Here is a 12278-nt window from a genome sequence, read left to right as displayed (position 1 = left end):
CTAACACATACTGCACCAAAACTGTGTGTTGCGTCTCTCGACGCTGTCGGCGCGCCATCGTTCGTGAAATTATTATTGAAACGGAAAAGTGCCAACTGAACCTGCTCTCTTCGCCTTTCAGCCAGTTTCAGACGGTGACTGAACAAAACTTGCAACTGCTTTTTAGGCAAAAACTGGAAGAATTAGTCAATAACACAGAATTAATAATAGTACTAGGTACAGAAGACTCGCTCAGGACAGATATGGCCGCTAGGTGGCGACAGCGCCACGCGCGGCTTATGGCTAGCCACAAAAATTGGTGTGGAACGGATGTAAGTAAGTACTTGTGGGTACCTGTTGCAAAGCGACGAAATTGCGGAGTGAGCCACGCCTGGCAATAATTGAATTTGTGGTTTTTCAATCCCGATCATTGCACGTTAAATTATGTAAGGCCGCAGATAGGTACATTTAAGAACAATGAAAACAGGTTACATTGTTTAGGCAAGTACACATTGTACTCGTAAAACAAAGTGATTCGTAAAATGTTACTTTACACGAGTCATCTGTCAATTCATCAATTATTATTTCCTGCACAAGTGCACACGATCGTCCTTATAGTGCACGGAACTCCTTGAATGCGAATTTAAGGTACGCCATTGTCGTTCATCTAGGTCCTTTTTAATACGATTAAGCGCAACAAAGAAAATAAAATTCGTAATTTCTCAATGCCTATATAAAAAAGTGATAATAAAGCTAGGAGCAGAATGTCCATTATTAATTACGCGTAACAATTATTGACATAAAATCATTTGTAATAGCAAGTAATAGGTAGATAAAATTTGTATGTAGGTATCCAAATAAGTATCCCCTTATTGCCATGGAGTAACAATTTGTTTAGGCAGTCGTAATAAGCACATATAGTTAAAGTGAAGTGTACGCCAGCATTTTACTCTTCAGCACAGGATTAAGCGAGCATTGTCGAGAACACAAGAGGGAGCTTAGAAAGTTTAAGATGCGCGGGTCTTAGTGCTCATGCGATTTAGCGACTAGCGCACTTTGTGAACAGTTGATAATTAACAGCTGCATTATACCCTGCGCTAAGGGGTACTTACCTACATACGAGTTACCTATTTAGGTTGGATTAATGTTATGTTGACTTTAAAAAAAGCGCAAGTCTTTTTTAGATATATGTAGGTTTCTTGATTAACCTCTACCTACCACGAGGAGAAATCTGACTTGGGTAATTCTGATTGATAGGGTATATATTTTAACCTTATTTTCTCATTTATTTATTTTTCTTCTTAAGTTAGGTTGTTTATAACATGAATATAAAAGTAAAATACAAAAGCACATAATATATATAAAGACATTATAAAAAACCTAACCTAGGGTGCCGCCGGCAGCGGGGCAGCAGGGGCCAAGCTACCGGTGGTCAGGGCCGCAGAGTGAGGAATCGACGTACTTACTATACGCGCCGTGTCCAAAATTACCGCTTTCTGCATCTGGCCCTTGATCCAACCACCCAGCGAGAGTCTCTCTAGGTGTTGGTCGAGACTCTTCGCTATGAGACCGTTCGCTGACACGACTATAGGAACAATGATCGTCGAGTGAACATCCCACATGGCAGTTATCTCGTGAGCCAAGTCTATAACCTTATTTATTATTATGAGTCCAATATTGTCCTACTACTGGCTACTGGCTTTCCTCTTATTTCTCCACGTATCCCTATCTCCTGAAGTCTCCACTATAAATATTTAGGTATATTTGTTTTAATGGGTTCCCTATATTTCGGCACAGCTCCACACGCCATCTTTAATAACACTATTCATTTTCATTTTTTAGAATGAGGATATTGGAGCTGACGAAACGAGACTTTTGGAATGAATAACTCGTCATTAATTGATTTTTAGTAGTAGGTAAAATATAGGTATATTAAATAATATTTCATCATCATCATATCAGCTGGAGGACGTCCACAGCTGAACATAGGCCTCCCCCAAATAGTGCCACAATGACCGGTCTTGCGCCACCCGCATCAAGCGGACTCCCGCGACCTTTATCAGGTCATCAGTCCACCTTGTCCCCGGGGGTAATAGTATTTATTTTATAGAAATTCTATACAAATGCCGTGAAATTTTGTAAACAGGAAATATCACTCACACAACTCACGACAATTAAATAGATTTTTTTTTTCAATAAAGTTTTTAAAAATATGCGGTACATAAAAGGGTTGACCACTATGTAAATACAAATAGTTTAGGTATATTGTGTAAACAAGAGAAAACCTGAGCTACATAATGTGTGTGAGCTGCGAAATCGCATGGAGAAATTAATGAATGAATTTTATTGATAATAGTCGCCATGCACTTTTACGGCTGATGTAACGTAATAATGTGAACTTAACATTACAAGATCTCTTTTTGTTTGTTGTCTGCTGGGAGGTATTGTTTCGGTCCCACGTGGCTCCGTCCGTTAATTGGGTTCCCCCGATCGGACAGTCATGCGCCGCCAGCAGCGCCATACAACTCCATACAACTACCTACCGACTTTTGGCGCCTAGCTCCAACCTAACAACCCCATATTTTTTACACAGCAGATCAATTATGATTTCGAATTGGTTTGATGAATCTGAATAAAATCCCATTGCTGTTGCTTAATAACCTGTTGGTTGTTTGAAAAATGGATCAATCATAGCAAACAGTTTCCGACTAACAAAAGTTTTTGCCTCCATTTTAAATTGAAAGGTGCTGGTTGTAACGCTTTGTTAAATATTTGTTTACAAAAACTTTAAAGTAAGCAATACCGATAATATCGAATTCATGCAAAGCAACAGTAACTCCATTGCGCATAAAAGTAAAAATGTAATTAATGAGTAATTATAATTTCAAGGTTTTAATTGGACATGCGTTTCGAGCGTGCGTAAACGCATCCTTTGCGGACGTTTAAAAAACCCAATTTGGATGCAAATAACTGTGAAAATTGCGAACGTTTTCGATTTCAAATTCGCGATGGCATCTTTTAATTGTCTCGTATCTGTTTATCGTTTGCAAAAAACTAGCGTTACGTCCAGGTAGACTGGTCATATTTTTCATAAAAACGATTTCGACTGGCAAAGCATATTACTTTTTGGCAACCGGGTTTTTTAACCTAATTAGACCCCGCTGAATCCGAATTTGCCGGTTGCTTGATCGAATTCTTGACCGGAAGTGAGATATTTGACATTAAAGGTCCCTTTTTTTCGTTTTTCGTAAATAACTCTTAAACGGTGGCGCATAGAAAAAAATGTTCTATTACATAAGTAATGTGCATAAAATTACGTACAAGAAACATTCAGTACAATTTTTCGCTAGGATCAATATTCAAAGAGATTTCAACGCGGGAAATTTAATTATAATCATTTCTAAAGTCCCGTTTTTTAGGTTTTCGTTAATAACTCATAAACGGTGGCCAATATCAAAAAATGTTGTTAGACTTTAATAATCTACACAAAATTTTGAATAAAAAAGCTACAGTACACTTTTCGCAGGGATCAATATTTAAAAAGATAATAAAGAGGGAAATTTAATTATAATAAATTCTAAGGTTCCTTGTTTTTATTTTTTCGTTAATAATTTGAAAAGTATGACTCATAGCAAAAAAAATCTTATACATAAATAATAAACGTAAAATTTCCTACAAGAAACATTTAGAACACTTTTCGCTAGGATCAATATTTAAAAAGACAAAGCAGCGGGTAAGTTAATTATAATCAATTTTAAAGTCCTTTTTTAGTTTTTTGTAAATAACTCGTAAACGGTGTCCCATAGCAAAATAGGTTTTTAAGAACAAATTATCTACATAAAATTTCCTCCAAAAAACATCTAGAACACTTTTCTCTAGGATCAATATTTCAAGCGATATTAAAGGAAGAAAGTTAATTACAATCAGTTCACAGGTCACTTTTTTTTAGAGTTTCGTAAATAACTTGTAAACGGTGGCCCGTTGCAAAACAATATTCTACATAAATACTAAACATAAAATTGTCCACAAAAAAGGTTCTGTACACTTTTTCGCTACGATCAATATTCAAAGAGGTATTAAAGGGGGTAAGTTAATTATAATCAATTTTCAGGTCCCTATTTTTAGGTTTTAAAGAGGTATTAAAGGGGGTAAGTTAATTATAATCAATTTTCAGGTCCCTATTTTTAGGTTTTCGTAAATGACTCGTAAAATAAGGCTCATAGCAAAATAAGTTCTTAATGTTCTTGTAAATAAATAATCGATATAAAATTTTCTACGAAAAACATATGGAACACTTTTCTCTTGTTAGGGTTCCGTACCTCAAAATGAAAATAAATCGGCTAAGCGCGAGTCGGACTCGCGTTGCAAGGGTTCCGTACATTACCCAATTTTTAACAATGTATTTTGTATATGTGAAACGCGAGTGATTGCCTTTAAAACCTGTCGGGATCGGTTCAAAAACTAAGTAATGCCCGACTCGCGCTTGACTGCATAATTTTAATAGGTTTTCCTGTAATCTATAGAGGTTCTATTTTGTATATTTTTTCAAAATTTTAGACCCAATAGTTTCGGAGATAAAGCCCCTCCCCCCAAAAACATTAAAATACAAAAAAATTACCATCGGGGGGATGGTCTGGCCTTTATCTCCGAAACTACTGGGTCTACATTTTTAAAATAAAATAAAATAAAATAGTTCTTTACCTATATAGACGAAAACCTAAAAATAGGGACCTGGAAATTGAATATAATTAACTTACCCCCTTTAATACCTCTTTAAATATTGATCGTAGCGAAAAAGTGTACAGAACCTTTTTTGTGGACAATTTTATGTTTAGTATTTATGTAGAATATTGTTTTGCAACGGGCCACCGTTTACGAGTTATTTACGAAAAACTAAAAAAAAGTGACCTGTGAACTGATTGTAATTAACTTTCTTCCTTTAATATCGCTTGAAATATTGATCCTAGAGAAAAGTGTTCTAGATGTTTTTTGGAGGAAATTTTATGTAGATAATTTGTTATTAAAAACCTATTTTGCTATGGGACACCGTTTACGAGTTATTTACACAAAACTAAAAAGGGACTTTAAAATTGATTATAATTAACTTACCCGCTGCTTTGTCTTTTTAAATATTGATCCTAGCGAAAAGTGTTCTAAATGTTTCTTGTAGGAAATTTTACGTTTATTATTTATGTATAAGATTTTTTTGATATGAGTCATACTTTTCAAATTATTAACGAAAAAATAATAACAAGGAACCTTAGAATTTATTATAATTAACTTTCCCTCTTTATTATCTTTTTAAATATTGATCCCTGCGAAAAGTGTACTAAAGCTTTTTTATTCAAAATTTTGTGTAGATTATTAAAGTCTAACAACATTTTTTGATATTGGCCACCGTTTATGAGTTATTTACGAAAACCTAAAAAACGGGACCTTAGAAGTGATTATAGTTAAATTTCCCGCGTTGAAATCTCTTTGAATATTGATCCTAGCGAAAAATTGTACTGAATCTTTCTTGTAGGCAATTTTATGTAGATTACTTATGTAATAGAACATTTTTTGCTATGCGCCACCGTTTAAGAGTTATTTACGAAAAACGAAAAAAAGGGACCTTTAATGTCAAATATCTCACTTCCGGTCAAGATTTCGATCGAGCAACCGGAAAATTCGGAGTCAGCAGGGTCTAATTAAGTTAAAAAACCCGGTTTCCAAAAAGTAATATGATTTGCCAGTCGCATCAAGAAGGAGAGCGATTTTGAATCTTTTTGTCTAGTCTAAGGAGCCTGTGGCGATGCGGCGATAGGGCGCGAGTGGGCCTGAAGGGAACTAATAGCGGGTCGGGAGGTACAAGGTTCGGGGAGTCTAACAAATGTGGCGACTCACGCGAGAGACGTGTTTTGTTAACCGCCCTCGTTATAGGCGGTTAAGCGTCAAACGTTGATAACGTAAAGAGTTAGTTTACACGCTGATTAATTTTGGCCAAAGGAATTGAAACAAAATAGGCAGTAAAACTTCGTCTCACCGAGCGAATTTAAGCTAAATATCCCATAGATAAAGGCTCCTTCTAAATACGCAGATAAAAAAAAAAAGCTAAATATTTAGCTTTTAACTTGTAAACAATTTGTGCTAGATATCAGTAGAGGTTACCTAGTAGATAACTAACGGTGTTGTTAAAGGAAGATACATACTACCTATCTAAAACCAAGGTTTTTCTGAACTGGACAGTGAACAGTTCGACTAAGCCAAACATTCAAATCCAAACGACACCATGAATGTGTGAATCAAAGCACAAACTCTTGAATTTAACGGCTACTTTCAACAACTAAACGTTACAAAAGTCCAGCCTCGGATCGGAGGAATAATCGAGATAATCGAATATCTATTCCCAGAGATAGGTACTTACCTACCTATTAGCAACACGTTCACAGTTCTTGGTCGAAACAGTCATACGGGTTACACTCTCCTCTCATGGTTAAGTCGGCGACAAAATCACAACAGTTAGGCTGCGCACGTTCAGTCAAAGAACTCTTACGGTTATTGGCGACAAGTTCATGACAAATAAAAGTGGAAAAATTTACTGTATTTGGTTAGAAGAAGTCTAAGAAGTGTAACCACTCTTACGGTAGATGTCGCTAGGGTGCCACTCTATAAAGACCCAATGGTAGAAATATTTGCTGTCGTTGTGTGAGGTCTTGGTAGCTCAGATGGCAGAGCAATGGGCTAGCGATCCAGTGTCGTGAGTTCACGTCTCAACCAAGACAGTATTTCCAAACTTAACAAACCTAACTTAACTTCAAGAAAAGAGCGTCAAAGGCCGGCAACTCACTTACAACAGTTACAACAAAACCCCTCTGGTGTTGCAGGTGTCCATGGGCGGCGGTAATCGCTTACCATCAGGCGATACGTCTAATCGTTTGCCTCCTACATCATAAAAAAACAGCATCGATCGCAGAAGTACAAGATTAAGTTCATGACAGTTGGATCAAATAGGTAGCTGTTGCAGGATTGAGTTTTAAGAGCCAACAGGAGTGGTCATTTCTCCATACAAACGTACTCGACTGTTTCCACTGTGGGTTTTGATGCTAGAGCAATGATTTTTTCAACACAGATTAATATTGTCAATGTTTGTGTCGGACTGTTTTGCTTTTTTCATATTTTTGTTTTTAAGGCGCTATAGCCCTTCAAAAATGGCCAAAATGGCCTAATTGACTATGCCGCAATGAGAGGCGTAGTATTCAAAACTGATATCAATTAGCCAAAAAAGCAAAACGGTCCGACACAGATAATTTCATAATCATTTAGATTTCCAAGTTTGGTTAGGATTGGTTAAGTTTTGGAGGAGGAAACAGTCGAGTACGAAACGTCGATTTTTGAGATTCTTACGCAGGATTTTTCGCCTTGTCCTTATCGCACTAGTTTTAGGAGCCGCTTCCGTTAGCGAGACGGGTATATTTACCTAAAATATTTAAAACTCAGCTCCTGTTTCATCTTAAGTACTCTTATAGTTACGTCGGCGACAGTATCATAACAGTGTGATGTCGCAGGAACAGTCGGACTGGCATTCCCATGGTTATGTCGGCGACACGGGTTAACACGCGAATTCATTAGCGAGGCGCAACGCGCGCGAGGCAGACGATGCAATCGCTACCTGTAGCGCCAGCAGAAACATCGAGGCGTTTGGAACTGTTTCTGTGGTTACTACCCAATTATAATTTCGGTACATGTACAGTATATTTTACTAAAGTTTAGGTAGGTACGAGATCAATTTATTCGTGACAATTGTGACTATGAGAATTATGATTTTTAATATTTCCGACGTTTTTTATTTTTTTCTTAATTTTTTTATTTTTTACTTTTTATCGTCATTCGTTATATATTGATTCGAATGCATTTCGTCAAACTCAGGTTCGATAAATCTTACATTTTGCATAATTTATTTTTTAAATTAATTCAGAAATGTCGGCGTATAGGTAGAGCGACTTGAATTTGTCATAAAAATCATAAAATTAGGTAGGTACACTCAAAAAATATTTTTTTCTGTACCTACCTATACAGGGTGCTTCCTGTAACAGGAGCATTAAATTAAACTAAAGGCTGTACTCCTCAAACTGACCAACATTTGTTCAGCAACTTTAAAAAATAATGAATCCTTTAGACTTCCTCTTTTTCATACAAAATAAATATTGCCTTCAATGTACGCTGACATCAGTGTGTTTGACGTTACTTGTCACGCTTTTAACATAACAAAATTTCCAATACATTGCGTCTTAGAATAAACTTCAAAGTGTAATAAAAATCAAAACATGAGTTATTTTCAAAAGTTGCTGAAATGAAATGTTGGTCAGTTTGAGGAGTACAGCCTACAGTTTAATTTATTGCTCCTGTTACAGAAAACATACTGTATAAAACGTTATTGAAGTAGATTATTGATATTAAATGGTTATTGACGGCAGTTACACATATGTATTTAATTTGTCTAATTTACGAGTAAGATTTTTATGACATGCTTCTGTATTTGTATTTAGTTCTGTGTTTTGTGTTTAGTATTGCTTTTCATTTATTTATTTTTCTTCTTAGGCTAGGTCATTTATAACATGAATATAAAAGTAAAATACAAAAACACATAAAAAACAACAATAAGTATAAACACATTATAAAAAACCTAACCTAGGGTGCCGCCAGCAGCGAGGCAGGGCCCAAGCTGCCGGTGGTCAGGGCCGCAGAGAGAGGAACCGGCGGACTATCCGCGCCGTGTCCAAGATCACCGCCTTCTGCATCTGACCCTTGATCCAACCACCTAGCGAGAGTCTCTCAAGATGTCGGTCGAGACTCTTCGCTATTAGACCGTTCACTGAAACGACTATCGGGACAATGATCGTCGAATCAACATCCCACATAGCGGTTATCTCGTGAGCCAAGTCTAGGTACTTTTAGTATTGCTTATCATTATATTTTATGCAGTAATTTACCTTATTTTGTTAACGGTACACATATGCTTCCAATGCAAAAAGCCTCGCAAAATTCAATATCAAACGCAAACGAAAGTTCCTTAGTTAAAAGTAGGTATACTTTTTAATGAGATTAATTGTTTCGTTATTAATGTTACTATATGTCTAAAAATATTTTGACTAAAATATTTTTCAGTTCAACAACTTAACAATATTATATTTTTTTTATTACAACACAATTAAATAAATATAAAACATTAAATTAGCTTAAAAATAATAATACAAACTATCTCTAAACTAAATACACTTAAAATAAAAAGCCTATAAATAAAAAACGTCCCCCAAGTCACTGCCGATGGGCAGTGTGCCCAGAAGGCTGGCCGCATTGCCACGTTGTATATGTAAATCAAGTATCACATTTAGGTTTCAACTTAAACATTTTGAGTATTTATCTAAGTGTTAACTTACCCATTACCACATGGTTCGTACGTTTGAATTAAATGTCAATAAAATCAATTTAGTACAATTTCAATTTAACTAGTTATCATTTCCAAATAGCCGCCGACAGGTTGATTGGCTCGCTAAATTGTCTCCGACCGCAGACCGAGGTGTCCGTCGCGTGACCGGCGCCCCTGCGGTCTACCTCCTGTGTAACAGACGCCTTAGAGGAATAGCTATCGTTATTATAACATGTACTGCCGTATTCGAACTTCAAGATATTCACAAGAGACGACACGTACTAGATCCATTCTAGATACGTTATAGTTTAGATATCAACTAGTTCTCTTTTGCAGCGCAATTCGGGCAACCAATGTCACTTTTACTTTAGATTGAGTAAGATATCTATTAGATGTGAATTAGATCTCTAAGTCTCCTGTGGAAATCGTTCAAGAGTATCTCCAGGATCGCGCAAATGTCAAATTTGACAGGTTAGATCTTAAACATATCGGTATCGTATCTTGGTGATGTCTAAAAGATGTCTAATAGATGTCTATTTCATAATCCGAATCGGGCCCGTAGTGACATTGATAAAATAATCTTTAAATGGTTCACTTATTGGAGTATTCATCAGACTATAAGCTGATGTGCTTTCGCATTGTTCCTAAGTAGCTAAAGTACCTATATACTAACAAATTTAACACTATCTAGTTAACATTAATAATTAAAAATACAAGTACCCGATTAATTTATTCTTGAGACATTTGAGTTCCGATTTAACTGATACTTTTCGTTAAAGTATGCATTATTGCATTTCATTAATAAAATTTGTTTTGACACGGCACCATCATAAATTGCCTGCGATCATAGCTCAGCGCGCAAACCTCCCATTTCTCCACTCTAACGCAATTAGACATGTAAAACACGCGTACATTCCCTTAAACATTTCCCACGTCACATAACTCATTCGACTACATTTCCTAGCCGCTCGTAAATTCTGCAACTATTTCGATAACAGAAATTTAAATTTATGCTCATGGAATGCATTTTAAGCGTGTAAAGGTAAGCTTAGAGCAAAAAACATGGAGGCTAATCTCACGTGATCTCCCGTCCCTGTAACATCTGACGTCGACTCGAGGGCTGGCATGTTTCCTTCTAAACTACGTTTCCTAGTCTAGAGAAAATTAGCTATGCAGCTTGATAAAACTGTTTCGTGAACTTACAAGCTCGTTTAAGAACAAATCGGTTGCAGTAACACACTACTAAATAAACTTATCGGCATCGGAAAGTCCCTACGGAACACGATTTCACTAACTGCGTTTTAGTATTTTCTATTTACATCATAGTTAAGTAGGTGGTATGTTGTTCGTTCTATTATCCATCAATGCAAAGGGACAGGTGAGTGCAACTGATATTTTTAATGCATGCGCTTCATTATCGATGTGATTCCGATCTGCGATCCGTCCCTGTCCTATGACGAAACGCTCGACAAATATGATGCATTGGCACGATCATTGATAACCCAGCTCAACGTTTTAAAATGAAAACCAATTCCGTCGATAAACTAGGTTTCAGGCGAATACAGACTTTATTTGCTTTGAAATAGGAAAGCTGCTTAAAATGTATCACGGCAAATACGGGTGTTTGTTGTTCAATCCTCGCAATTAATGTAGGGAAATCAATGGAAGCTCATGTTGTATAGTACCTACTCATAATAAAATGGATGATCGGCGTGCTCGAGCCGATTGTTATCTATGGATACATGTGCAGAAATGTCTTTATGCCGTGTTAGTACCTGGCTAATTAATTGATTGCAATAGCAAACATGCATCTACCTACAGGGTGTCCCAGACAGAGCTACCACGTTACAGTGACACTGGAGGTAGGTCAACTCAAGAGGGACCTAACCAGCCTAACATGACTCCAGTAAAAGTTGCATGGTTTTCTAGTTAATAGAGGATTTTCCCCTTTGTTTTAAGATTTTTAGTACAATGGGGAAAATTCAGATTTTTTTTCGGTACTAATAACTCGAAAACCGTGTAACTTTTACTGGGGTCATGTTAGGCTGGTTAGGATCCTATTGAGTTGAACTACCTCCAGTGTCACTGTGACGTGGTAGTTCTGGGACTCCCTGTATAGAATTTATAATTATGTAATAGCATCATTGTCAGCGTCAAGTGCATATTATTAGGTATAACATAAAAATAAATAAGTCCTTTCTAATGATTATAAGATGATTCAACTTAAGTTTTTACAAGTAAGCATTCAATTTGGACGTAAGATATTCTCAGGAGGATTTGGACTTCCTGTAGTCTTTAAGCCTTCCAAACGACCTCCCGTCGTGTTGAAATTGAATAGACATAATTAAAAAGCAAATAGTCTAGTCACTAGCTAGTTAGACTGAGAGCTAATGAAATATTCTAATCAGAGTCATATAGCGCATTGTAAAAAGTACGGGCGATGTGCGATAAAGGCGTGTCACACGAGCACAAACAACTCGGAACCCAGCGGCTGCGCCCGCACACGGCGCCCGCGCGCTTTGCATAACAAAGGGCGCAATTTGGAGGAAAAATGGGCCCAATCTCGTAACATCTCGGGCGTTCTCGGGCGCTCTCGGGCGATACCCGGCCTGCGCTCGCGCCTACTAATGTGGATTTGTCGTGACGGCTGACGCGCGTTTGTGCACACTGATTGATGTTAAAGCAATGGTTTGCAGCGGTTGGTACAATGTCAAGTTTACTTTAAGGTAAACGTACTAGTGCTCGACATGCTAATGCCCAATATAGATGACACCTTGCTGTCACCTCTATTGACAATCACTTATTAAGTTTCAAGATGACATGTACTGGGACCGCGTCGAGCACCAGTAGTTACGTTTACCTTACTGATTAATTGTGATTGCAATTATAC

At 36.9% G+C, this 12278-nt stretch overlaps 1 protein-coding gene across 1 annotated transcript in view; it reads left to right on the top strand.

The window, feature by feature from the left end:
• LOC134665895 (uncharacterized) overlaps window positions 1-1785 on the top strand; it is a 286141-nt gene extending 284356 nt beyond the window's left edge. The window contains exon 9 of the mRNA XM_063522939.1: window positions 1776-1785. The gene's annotated coding sequence lies outside the window, so the exon portion shown is untranslated. The remainder of the gene's footprint in view (window positions 1-1775) is intronic.
• Window positions 1786-12278: the final 10493 nt, after the last annotated feature.

Source organism: Cydia fagiglandana, chromosome 7 (assembly GCF_963556715.1).
Source record: "Cydia fagiglandana chromosome 7, ilCydFagi1.1, whole genome shotgun sequence".
In the NCBI taxonomy this organism is placed as follows: domain Eukaryota; kingdom Metazoa; phylum Arthropoda; class Insecta; order Lepidoptera; family Tortricidae; genus Cydia; species Cydia fagiglandana.
Note: the sequence above shows the minus strand (reverse complement) of the source record. Positions and strands in the feature narration are given on the sequence as shown.